The 13,013-nt window shown below is 37.6% G+C and overlaps 1 pseudogene; it reads right to left on the bottom strand.

The window, feature by feature from the left end:
• Positions 1-562: 562 nt before the first annotated feature.
• LOC149105954 (uncharacterized) lies at positions 563-1,745 on the bottom strand (annotated as a pseudogene).
• Between the last annotated feature and the right edge of the window lie 11,268 nt (positions 1,746-13,013).

Here is a 13,013-nt window from a genome sequence, read left to right as displayed (position 1 = left end):
GTCTCATTTTGCGGTATTCTCTCGGTAATATTAATATGGACATTACCAATCTCCATTTTATTTTCAATTTCTGATAAATGATATTTGCGCACTTTCACTTGTGTATTTCTGTTAACCTTTCTTTTATTGCGTCTCGTATGTTGAGAACTCTGGTTCAATTTGGTAACTGTATTTAATTTTCTCAACATGTATTATCAAAAGTTATACTGTGATTACTATTTTTCGTCGCCGAAGAAAGCGGACATAAAGATTCCCTAGACTGTGTTTCAGACACGATATTTTTAGTAGGATATGGTGGTCCCGGGATTACCACGATATCCGAAATAGGCGAGTCCGAAAAACTGTCATCAAGGCGATTGTGACTATTTACAATTGGCGATTCCGTACGAATATCATCAATACTATTTACACCTGTTTTACAAGTAGAAACATTATGTCGAGCAACCGAATGTCTTGGAGAGAATCTGCTATCTATAGTGGTAACACAATTTCTGGGCTTATAACTAACTTGATTGTTGTTTCTAGTTGCTCTTCGAAAACCTTGTCTATAATATTTAAATAATTTTGTTCTGCCAAAACGGACTCTTGGGGTACCAACAAGAGTCCTTAGGCGTTTCCCTGGTTGGAATTTGGTGGTTCCTCTATGGCTAACATAGAACGTCGATTGTAGAAGGGGTGAATACGGAATTCATTACTATATTCATCATTCCAGCCTCTGTAAGATCGGTCATATGAGCGATTGGCGGAATGGCGCGGATTCTGATACCGCCTTAAAACACTCTCTAAATATGTTAACCGTCGCTGTAACTGGTCCAGTTGACTGTTTGGCCCCTGCCAATTACTAGGTTGAAAAGGGCGCGATGTCCCAGGAGGCTGATCATCATAAGCAGCCATAGCATAAGTTGCGTTTATGTGCTGCTGCTGACGCTGTTGTTGTTTTTGGAGTGTTTTAATGTCATTGGACAATTCGTCCAGTTTCTTTTCAGCAGCTGAAGGACCTGGAGCTGGCGCAGCGGCGGCTATCACCGCATTGTTCAAGTATTTGAAGGTTGCTACAGGAATTTAGTAAACGTGGTTTGCATTTTCGTTAACACAGATTGAGTATTTGAAGCAGCCTGGCGGCGATTGACGATGTCCTTCATACGCTTGACACTCGGCCTCCTGAAACGTCTTTGGCCTACCTATAGTGACACATAAGCTTGAAGGTCGCCCTGTAATCCCTCAATAAAATATCTCACTGTTTCTACGTCAGACAATTTTAATCGTTTGCATAGGCGCGTAATATCAGTAATGTAATCGTCGATGGGCTCGTTTGGAGCGTGTTTACGCGCACTTAATTGTTGGCTTAAAATCCAATCCTGTGGGCCAGAGCCAAAACGTGCGCGAAACGCATCAAAAAGAGCCGTTTAAGGGCTGGTAGTTTCCTCAGCTAATGTGACAAACCAGGCGTGCGCAATGCCCCGCAAATAGAGTGAAAAAGCATCAAGTTGCAACTCCGACCAATTATTTAATTTGGCTATGCGACGAAAATTCTCCAACCATACTGACGCGTCCGCTATAGGATTTCCATCAAAAATTTCTGGCTTCAAGCCGTGATCATGACTAGTTGCTTTTTGGTCAATCTTATTTTGTAGAGAATCTAATTGTGTGCGTGTCGTATGCGCTTCTTTTTCTAGATCGCCTTTTATTGTCGTCAGAAAAGAGGTAAAGAAGGCTTTAAATTCTTCTTTTTGGGCAGCATTCATGATACCGGATACAGGACAAACGCAAATATTACTTTCTCTGTGCGTTTCAATCAGCTGTGCCTGATGTATTTGAGAACGCGTAACGATCCTTTTAGAGGCTTTAGGCCTGGGTGGCATAAATTGCAACAACCACCATTCCTATCAATCCCAATTAAATGTCGGTGCAAACTTTTAACTAAAAGATAACAGAATTGGATCACCACAACGAACAGTAGCACAAGTACGTAAGTACTAACAAACATATTATTTAAAACTAACATAGGGTGCTAGAAAAGGTTACGAAAAAGGAATAATGAATACGCAACATCAGTAGGCCTTACACTCCATCTGGCGGGTTGATTTCCTGGCTTGTCCTGGCTTGACTTGGCTTGACTCAGCTTGTCCTGTTTCTCTTAGTTCTGCAAGTAACTCCGTAAAAGAAAGACACGCACGCGTCGGCTTCTACTTCTTGGAACTTAACCCTCAATGTTCAGTTCTGTTTATTTTTTGTCTCAGTTCCCTTTAGACAGCGACTGTAAACGTTAATGTTGGCGTTTAATCCACCGTCTGCATATGATGATGATGTTAATTACAACATCCACGGTCGAGCAGTTGGTAACCGGAGTGGTCCGGTTAAAACATTACGGCCATAGCCACGTCTAGTCATCCACTGATCGGATTTTCGACACAAAATCCGGGCCGTCGGGCACCGAAACTGGAACTCCACCAGCTTGTTAAAGCGACCTTGGGGAAATTAGCCGATCACTTAAACACTCTTTGTTTGGTTACCTCGCTTTTTATTTCCACCATTGATGACTTCATTGCAATACTGACAACATTTCCCTACTGCCACTCTTGATTGATTACAGCGATTACTACAACTCTGATGCGTAGGTTTGGCCCGCGCTCGTTTATCTGGATCACACCCGTGCTGTCAATCAGCTGTCTAATTCGTCTAATTCGAAAATTAACGCTGATGTCAGTACATGCGCAGTGTTCTACTAGCATGAATTCGCAGAATTCACTTTGTGAAAAATCTTTTCATTTCTGAATTTCCACTATCAAGCATAGGGTGTATGATCCAAATAAATCAGCACGTTCAATATAACAATTATCAAGAATAAGTTTACAAATTAAAATCAAGGAAAAGTGCCAGGATCTGTAATAAAAGTTATTGTTGAAAATTCTGAAAAATTGGACAGGAGACTAAAAAAAAGTTAAGGATTCTAACGCGTCTAATTCCAAAAAGAGCGCTTCCAAAATCTAGATTTCAATTTTTATTTTGTTATCTCGATCGACACCCGCGAGTAAACAAACGAGTTGCTGAACAACGCAGCTGACCCGAAAACATGTAGTGTAGCAGCAGCAGCGGCGGCGGCGGCGGCGGCGGTGGCGGCGGTGGCGGCGGTGGCGGCGGTGGTGGTAGTGGTGGTGGTAGTGGTGGTGGTAGTGGTGGTGGTAGTAGTAGTGGTAGTAGTAGTGGTAGTAGTAGTCGTAGTAGTAGTCGTAGTAGTAGTAGTAGTAGTAGTAGTAGTAGTAGTAGTAGTAGTAAGACTTTGTTTTACTAGGGTAGCATTTGACAGTAATAAAACTGATAACCTAATGGCCCTCAACATAAATGTACCAAAGTATTTTAACAGGTCTAACAAGAATCAGTTAACAATTTATTTAAGTAGATACTATATTCAAAATAGTTAGATTACATGACACTATTTCCAGTGTAGCAACAGTCAAGTAATTTACACGTACGAAGAACTAGTTCCTAGGAAACGCAGCACCTGCGTATACAACAACAACGATAAGAAAGGCAACATTTGATCAGCTAGTCAAGGAGCAAGTCCATAATGTCAATGTATCCCAAACACCTAAAGTATTCCAATATTATATTTCGAATGACCCAACACCTATTTCTTAAAACATTACCATTACCTTTTTACCCATTATTACAACGAATAAATATGGTTGGGAATTTATATCTTGCTTGCATTTTTATTGTTTTACAATTTTGACCAACTTTTGGTGGAATTCCAGGAACTTGGGCGATATTTCCCAGCCCTAGGGATTCTAAACTAATTCGAGAAGACTTTGGTTTTCAGTGAAATGGCCAGAAGGAAAGTTTTTGAACGCTTACTTATGGGCAGTCTGGCCGACATATTAGCTCACTTAGTGACTATGACTGGAAAGTCGCCGAGAGCGGGCTACGCGCAGCGCGATTTTGACCAACTTTGGGTCAATTTAGAGGAACTTGGATGATATTTCCCAGCCCTAGGGACTTTAAACTAATTTTAGTGAGACTTTGGTTTCTAGAGAAATGGCCAGATAAGAATTTTTGACCGCTTCCTTAGTAGCAGTCTAGCAAAAATATTAACTCACCTAGCAACTATGACCAGAAAGTCGCCGAGATTGGACTACGCGCAGCGCGATCTTGACCAACTTTGGGTGGATTTCCAACAACGTGGGCGATATTTCCCAGCGCTAGGGACTCTAAACTAATTCGAGAAGACTTTGGATTCCAGTGAAATGACCAGAAAAATATTTTTGAAGTTTTACTTATGGACAGTCTGGCCAAAATATTAACTTACTTAATGACTATGACTAGAAAGTCGCCGAGACCGGGCTACGCGCAGCGCGATTTTTACCAAGTTTGGGTCGATATCCAGGAACTTGGGCGATATTTCCCAGTCCTAGGGACTCGAAACTAATTCCAGAAGACCTTGGTTTTCAGTGAAATGGCGAGAAAAGGTGTTTTGAACGCTTACTTATGAGCAGTGTGGTCGAAATATTAACACACTTAGTGACTATGACCAGAAAGTCGCCGAGACCGAGCTACGCGCAAAGCGATTTATACCAACTTTGGGTCGATTACCAGGGACTTGGGCGATATTTCCCAGCCCTAAGGACTCTAAACTAATATTAGAAGACATTGGTTTTCAGGAAAATTGCCAGACGAAAAATTTTTGAACGCTTACTTATCAGCAGTCTGGCCAAAATAATAACTCACTTAGTGACTATGACTAGACCGGGCTACGCGCAGCGTGATTTTGACCAGAAGAAAAATCGACCAGAGGAAATCGACTAAAAGTTGGTCAAAATCGCGTTCCGCGTAGCTCGGTCGCGGCGACTTTCTGGTCATAGTCACTAAGGGAGTTATTATTTCGGCCAGACTGCTCATAAGTAAGCGTTCAAAACTTTTTCTTCTGGCCATTTCATTGAAAACCAAAGTCTTCTCGAATTTGTTTAGAGTCTTTAGGGCTGGGAAATATCGCCCAGGTTTTTGGAAATCGCCCCAAAGTTGGTTGATTGGTTGATTGTTGAGTTGTTGAGTTTTTTCCATAAATAACCAGAAGAAATGTTTGAAATTCATTACAAAACTGATTGGGGGCGACGTCTATAATCACGGTCAAAAATGGTTAAGGGCTCTTTTTATGACTGGATATGTCGTATACAAGCTCACTGACAAGACTCAACATCTGAGACGTTGTCAGATGTGATACTGTCAAGGAAACCGCAACTCTTTAAACGATGTGTGGCCATAAATTTACTTTGACTTTTATCCAGAATGCCTGGGATTTAATGGGCCGGACGTCCATAAATTTCTACAAGTAATTAGGCAACAAGAATTGCAAGCTTCGTCAATAAGGGATTTATTACGCAACTGAAAATGTTCAGAAAAATGCCACGATCACAAACTGGAGAAACATTGCAAACTTCAAACGCGCAATTCTGATTGAAAGCCGACTAGTCGCATACTCGCGCCTGATGTTAAACAAAACAGAAGGGAAAAAGAGTTGGAAAGAAAACATAACGAGTGTTTCGTGTGATCAAAGCAAGCTCTTTCAGAAACGCCAGAACACTAACGAAAATCTTTAACAGTGATCGTGGGGGATCATTCTGGACAGTGCCCGGTCCAATACTTAGGGAATATTGTGCCAGCAATGAAGCAATTTGATTGGTTAATCTGAGTTCTTAACCCTCTGAACTAACTTAGTGATGAAATATAAACTAGTTATGTAACGTTTTCTCTTGGTATACATTGGAATATCCCACTTGTATTCACTTGGTATATACAAAGAAAATACAAGTGACACAAGAGAAAGCGCTGCATAAGCGTTGCGTGCGAAAGGATACCCCCTATTCGCTCCCCGTTTACACCTGCTATGCAGGATGTATACATGGCTTATCATTATAAAAATAACAAAAATATCATTACAGCCGTAAAATAATGTTTTCAGTGACACGGCTGCAAAGGTAACAGAAAAGAAATACCACAATGTACAGCAAACACAAATTAATTTTTATTCCTAAAACATTCCAAAGCAAACAGAGGATGGTAATATTATCTAAAAAAAGCTGGAAACACATCCATATCTACGAAGAGGAAAACAAAAGGAGCAATGTCAATAACAGGCCAAAAATACTTAATACTTCTCATGAACACTACTATTAAGCTGCATTTAGCCAAGTTTTGCCATCACCTCGAGTATTCCTCTTTTTTTCAATAAAAGGTCATTTACAATGCGAAACAGCATCTCGGTAATCGATCAACAGATTATTACAAACAATTTCTGCTCTAGCCAGTGCCAGAACCTAAGGATTAATTCACCATGCATATGGAATGTCATTCAGTTTTATCTTGTTCAGTGTCAACTAAACTGCAATATTAATTCTCAATACTGATGTTCATTCAGCTCCATCTTGCTCATTTCAGAACTAAGATAGTAATTCTCCACATTAATTGTCATTCAGTTCTATCTTGCCCAGTGTCAGAACTTAAATAGTAAATCTCCATACTGAATGTCGTTCAGTTTTATCTTGTCCGTTGGCAGAACTGATATTGCAATTCTCCATACTGATTGCTGTTCAGTTTTATCTTGTCCAGTGTCAGAACTGATATTGTTGTAATTCTCCATAATGATTGTTGTTCAGTTTTATCTTGTCCATTGTCAGAACTGATATTGTTGTAATTCTCCATACTGATTGTTGTTCAGTTCTATGTTGTCCAGAGTCAAAATTAATATTGCAATATTCCATACCGATTGTCCTTCAGTTTTATCTTGTTCAGTGTCAGAAATGATATTGTTGTAATTCTCCCTTCTGATTCTCATTCATTTTTATCTTATCCACTGTCAGAATTGTTATTGCAATTCTCCATACTGATTGTCGTTGAGTTTTAACTTGTCCAGTGTCAAAACTGATATCATTGCAATTCTGCATAGTGATTGTCATTCAGTTTTATCTTGTCCATTTTCAGAACTGTTATTGTTAATTATCCATAGCGATTGTCATTCATTTTTATCTTGTCCAGTGTCAGAACTGATATTGTTGTAATTTTCCATGTTGATTGTCGTTCAGTTTTATCTTGCCCATTTTCAGAACTGATATTGTTGTAACTCTCCACCCTGACTGCTGTTCAGTTTTATCTTGTTTAGTGTCAGAACTGATATTGTTATAATTCTACACACTGACTGCCCTTCAGTTTGATCTTTTTCAGTGCCACAACTGATATTGTTTTAAATTCTCATTACGAATTGTCATTCAGTTTTATTTTTGGTAGTGTCAGATCTGAAAATGTTGTAGTTTACCATGCTGATTGTCACTCCACACTGACTGCCGTTCAGTTTTATCTTGTTCAGTGTCAGAACTGGTATTGTTTAATTCTCCAAACTGACTGTCATTCAGTTTTATCTTTTGCAGTGTCAGAACTGATGTGGTTGTAATGATCTATACTGACCACCGTTCAGTTTTATCATGTCCGTTGTCAGAACTGATATTGTTGTAATTCTCCACACTGACTGTCCTTCAGTCTTATCTTGTCCATTGTCAGAACTATTGATGTAATTCTCCATTTTACCTGTCGTTCAGTTTTATCTTGTCCAGAGTTAAAATTGATATTGTTGTAATTCTCCCTACGGTTGTCGTTCATTTTTATCTTGTCCTGTGTCAGAACTGATATTGTTGTAATTCTCCACACTGATACTGGTTAAGTTTTATTTTGTCCAGTGTCAGAACTGATATTGTTGTAATTCTCCTTACAGATTGTCATTCATTTTTATCTTGTCCAGTGTCGAAACTGATATTGTTTTAATTCTCCACACTGACTCTCATTTAGTTTTATCTTGTGCAGTGTCAAAACTGATGTTGTTGTAATTCTCCATACTGACGGCCGTTCAGTTTTATCTTTTCCGATAATAGAACTATTGTTGTAATTGTCCATACTGACTGCTGTTCAGTTTTATCTTGTCCGTTGTCAGAACTATTGTTGTAATTCTCCATACTGACTGCCGTGTAATTTTATCCTGTCCTTTTCAGAACTATTTTTGTAATTCTCCATACTGACTGCCATTCAAATTTCTCTTGTCCATTGTCAGAACTATTGTTGTAATTCTCCATACTGATTGTCGTTCAGTTTCATCTTGTCCAGTGTCAAAATTGATATTGCAATTCTCCATACAGTTTGTCGTTCAGTTTTATCTCGTCCAGTATCAGAACTGATATTGTTGTAATTTACCACACTCAATGTCACTCATTTTCATCTTCTCTGGTGTGAGAACTGATATTGTTCTAATTCTTCACATTGACTGCCATTCAGTTTTATCTTCTTTAGTGTCAGTACTGACATTGTTGTAATTCTCCTTTTGCAGTGTCAGAACTAATATTGTTGTAATTGTCCATACTGAATGCCATTCAGTTTTATTTTCTCCGTTTTCAGAACTATTGTTGCAATTCTCCATACTGACTGTCGTTCAGTATTATCTTGTCCAGTGTCACAATTGATATTGCAATTCTCCATACTGATTGCTGTTCAGTTTTATCTTGTCCAGTGTCAGAACTGGTATTGCTATTCTCCATAGTGATTGTCCTCCTTTTTTATCTTGTCCAGTGTCAGAACTGATATTGTTGTAATTCTCCATGTTGATTATCGTTCACTTTTATGTTGTCCAGTGTCAGAACTGATATTGCTGTAATTCTCCCTAATGATTATGACTCATTTTCATTTTGTCCCGTGTCAGAACTAATATTGTTGTAATCCTCCACACTGACTGCCGTTCATTTTTATCTTGTTCAGTGTCAGAACTGATATTGTTTTAATTCTCCACACTGACTGCCCTTCAGTTTTCTCTTGTCCGTTGTCAGAATGATTGTTGTAATTCTCCATACTGCTTGTATTTCAGTTTTATCTTGTCGTGTCAGAATTAATATTGCAGTTCTCCATATAGGTTGCCATTCAGTTTTATCTTGTCCAGTATCAGAACTGATATTGATGTAATTCACCATACTGATTGTCATTTAATCTTATCTTGTCTAGTGTCAGAACTGATATTGTTGTAATTCGCCACACTGACTGCCATTTAATTTTTTCTTGTCCAGTGTCAAAAACTCATATTGATGTAATTCTCCACACTGACTGCCATTTCTTTTTATCTTGTTCAGTGTCAGAACTGATATTGTTTAATTCTCCATACTGATTGTCATTCAGTTTTTTCTTTTGCAGTGTCAGATGTGATATTGTTGTAATTCACCATGCTGATTATCATTTATTTTTACCTTGTCCAGTGGCAAAACTGATATTGATGTAATTCTCCACACTGACTGCTGTTTACCTTTATCTTCTTTATTGTCAGAACTGATATTGTTTAATTCTCCATATTGATTGTCATTCAGTTTTATCTTTTGCAGTGTCAGAACTGGTATTGTTGTAATTCTCTATACTGACTGCCATTTAGTATTATCTTGTCCATTGTCAGAACTATTCATGTAATTCTCCATACTGCATGTCGTTCAGTGTTAACTTGTCCAGAGTAAGAATTGATATTGTTGTACATGTAATTCTCCCTACTGGTTGTCGTTCATTTTTATCTTGTCCAGTGTCAGAACTGATATTGTTGTAATTCTCCACACTGTCTCCCGTTCAGTTTTATTTTAATCAGTGTCAGAACTGATATTGTTGTAATTCTCCATACTGATAGTTGTTCAGTTTTATGTTGTCCAAGTCAGAACTGATAGTGCTGTAATTAACTTTCTTATATCTCTTAGTATGCGTGCTGTGATTGGTCAATTTATCAGACCATACTCTCCCATACGGCATGCTAAAATTTAAAGCTGGTTTTGTTGAAAAACTGTTTTGTGATTTATCGCCAAGTGTTCTTAACTTTTATAGCAAGTAAACATTTAAGACTTTTTTCACTCTAAATTGTGTATTAAAGCATGCTAACGACTTAAAAACAATTTCAAATTGACTCGTTTTGATTTTGAGGTGCATCAGAAACTTGAAGGGCTTCCGCTTAAATAGAAATCATTCCTGAACCCGTCATACACACAATAGAGATATAATAAATATCTTACTAACCTCCTTTTCTCGGTCCGTACCATAAGTTACGGATCCTCGTTTTTTCCCCTTCGATTTATGGCCTGCGTGCTTTGCCCTTGAGCCATAAATTAAAGGGGAAAAAACTTGGTCCGTAACTTATGGTACGGCCCTCAAACTCGGTTAGTAAGAGGTATATACCGATTGTCATTCATTTTGTATTTTGTCCAGTGTCAGAACTGACATTGTTCTAATTTTTCACACTGACTGCCGTTCAGTTTTATCTGATATTGTTGTAATTCTCCATACTGATTGTTATCCAGTTTTATCTTTTGCAGTGTCAGAGCTGATATTGTTGAAATTCTCCACATTGACTCCAGTTCAGTTTTATCTTGTGCCGAGTCAGAACTGATAATGTTGTAATTCTCCGTACTGACTGCCATTCAGTTTTATCTTGTCCGTTGTCAGAACTTTAGCTGTAATTTTCCATACTGATTGTTGTTCAGTTCTATCTTCTCCAGTGTCAGAATTAATATTCCAATTCTCCATACTCATTATCCTTTATTTTTGTCTTGTCCATTGTCAGAACTAATATTGTTGTAATTCTCCGTACTGACTACCGTTCAATTTTACCTTGCTCATTGTCAGAAATGATATTGTTCTAATTCTCCACAATGACTGCCGTTCAGTTTTCTCTTGTCTGTTGTCAGAACTGTTGTTGTATTTCTTCATACTGATTGTCGTTAAGTTTTATCTTGTCTAGTGTCAGAACTGATATTGTTGTAATTCTCCATACTGATTGTCATTCTGTTCTATCTTGTCCAGTGTCAGAATTAATATTGCAATTTTCCATACTCATCCTTCATTTTTATCTTGTCTATTGTCAGAACTGATGTTGTAATTCTTCATACTGATTGTCATTCAGTTCTATGTTGTTGAGAGTCAGAATTAATATTGCAATTCTTTATACTGATTGCCCTTTATTTTTATCTTGTCCAGTGTCAGAACTGATATTGTTGTAATTCTCCCTACTGATTCTCATTCATTTTTATCTTGTCCAGTGTCAGAGTTGATATTGCAATTTTCCATACTGATTGTCCTTCAGTTTTGTCTTGTCCAGAGTGAGAACTGATATTGTTGCAATTCTCCATACTGATTGTGTTGTTCAGTTTTATCTTGTCCATTGTCGGAACTCGTATTGTTGTAATTCTCCATACCAATAGTCATTAATTTTTTTTCCAGTGTCAGAACTGATATTGCAATTCTCCACACTGATTGTCCTTCATTTTTATCTTCTCCAGTGTGAGAACTGATGTTGTTGTCCACACTGACTGCCATTGAGTTTTATCTTGTCTGTGTTCAGAAGAATTGTTGTAATTCTTCATACTGATTGTCGTCCAGTTTTATCTTGTCAAGTGTGAGAATAAATATTGCAATTCTCTATACAGGTTGTAGATCAGTTTTATCTTGTCCAGTATCAGAACTAATATTGTTGTAATTCACCATCTAAATTGTCATTCAATTTTATCTCATCCAGTGTCAGAACTGAGATTGTTGTAATTCTCTTTACAGAGTGCCATTCAGTTTTATCTTGTCCGTTGTCAGAAGAATTGTTGTAATTCTTCATGCTGACTGTTGCTCAGTTTTATCTTGTCAAGTGTGAGAATAAATATTGCAATTCTCCATACAGATTGTCATTTAGTTTTATCTCGTCCAGTGTCAGAACCGATATTGGAATTCTCTATACTGAATGTCCTTCATTTTTATCTTGTCCAGTGTCAGAACTGATATTGTTGTAATTCTCCACACTGACTGCCACTCAGTTTTACCTTGTTCCTTGGTTAATCATTTTAACCTCAGTTGGAAGTAGATTTTTAATCCTAGTTCTAGTTTAAAACCTTAGTTTTAGTCTCACGTTTTTATTTTTTATTACTTCTGTATTTTAGACATTAATTTTAATGTATATTTTAGACTTGTATTTTTTAGAGGACCCTCCTGGAAACCACCTTTAGGTGATTGGAGGCCTCCTTTTAAAATATCAGTTTACTATTATTATTTTATTATTATTATTAAATCCTCAGTAGTTACAAGACATAGTATTGATTACAATTTCAGGAATATTAATAACATATCTAAATTAGGGAACTCTTTCCCCAATACCAGTGCTTTCCTTATCACCACAAATGTTCCCAAAGTAAGATTTGCAATGCTGTCAGATAAATGTCACATAGCAGATAGCAGTGGCTTCATTCATTTCTACCCACTCATTAAACTTAAAATTTTCAACAGATTTTCCTTCTCTATTAAGGAAAAAACAAAGTTGAGATCACAGTGACCCAAAATGTTCTCCAGCTTTTACAGGTATTAAACCAGTCGTGCTGAATATTTTCCTTGACTCTTCTTCAAAATGTCAATTTTCCCTAAATTAACAAAAAATTCATTGACCTTAGAAGAATTTTTTCCTGACCATTTCCTGACCTGGTGTGGCACCCCTGTTTTAACTATTACACAGAAAGCTAAACCATAAAATTTATCAAGAAATGAGGCTCCCAACCATCACCCAATACACAGATTCTGACATCAGACTTATTACCTTAGAAAAACCACTTCACTAACAACTGGTTCAAGTTCTGCAGTAACTTTCCTTGAAACCCTCAACAACTACCATCCCTCAAATTCACCATAGAAGTGGACACCAATACAGTTGACTCTTGTTATAGTACACATCCTTGAGATCGTCATTTGTTGCCGTTATAGCAGGGCTGCCTGCAGTAGAGGGGTGAGATGAAAATGACTCAATACAAGTCATATAAACCCACATGCAGTGCACATACTGCTTTGTGCTTTTACGCAAAAAATTGTAATATATGTAGTATAGGTCAAAATAGTGTACAAACTACCGGTAGTTAACACTCCGAGACAACAGAACAATGACAAATCACTCAATACATTCAAGGTGTCCCTCGTAACGATTGAGAAACACT

Source organism: Orbicella faveolata, unplaced genomic scaffold (genome assembly GCF_042242905.1).
Source record: "Orbicella faveolata isolate gen_17 unplaced genomic scaffold, um_ofav_v1 contig_3, whole genome shotgun sequence".
Lineage (NCBI taxonomy): Eukaryota > Metazoa > Cnidaria > Anthozoa > Scleractinia > Merulinidae > Orbicella > Orbicella faveolata.
Note: the sequence above shows the minus strand (reverse complement) of the source record. Positions and strands in the feature narration are given on the sequence as shown.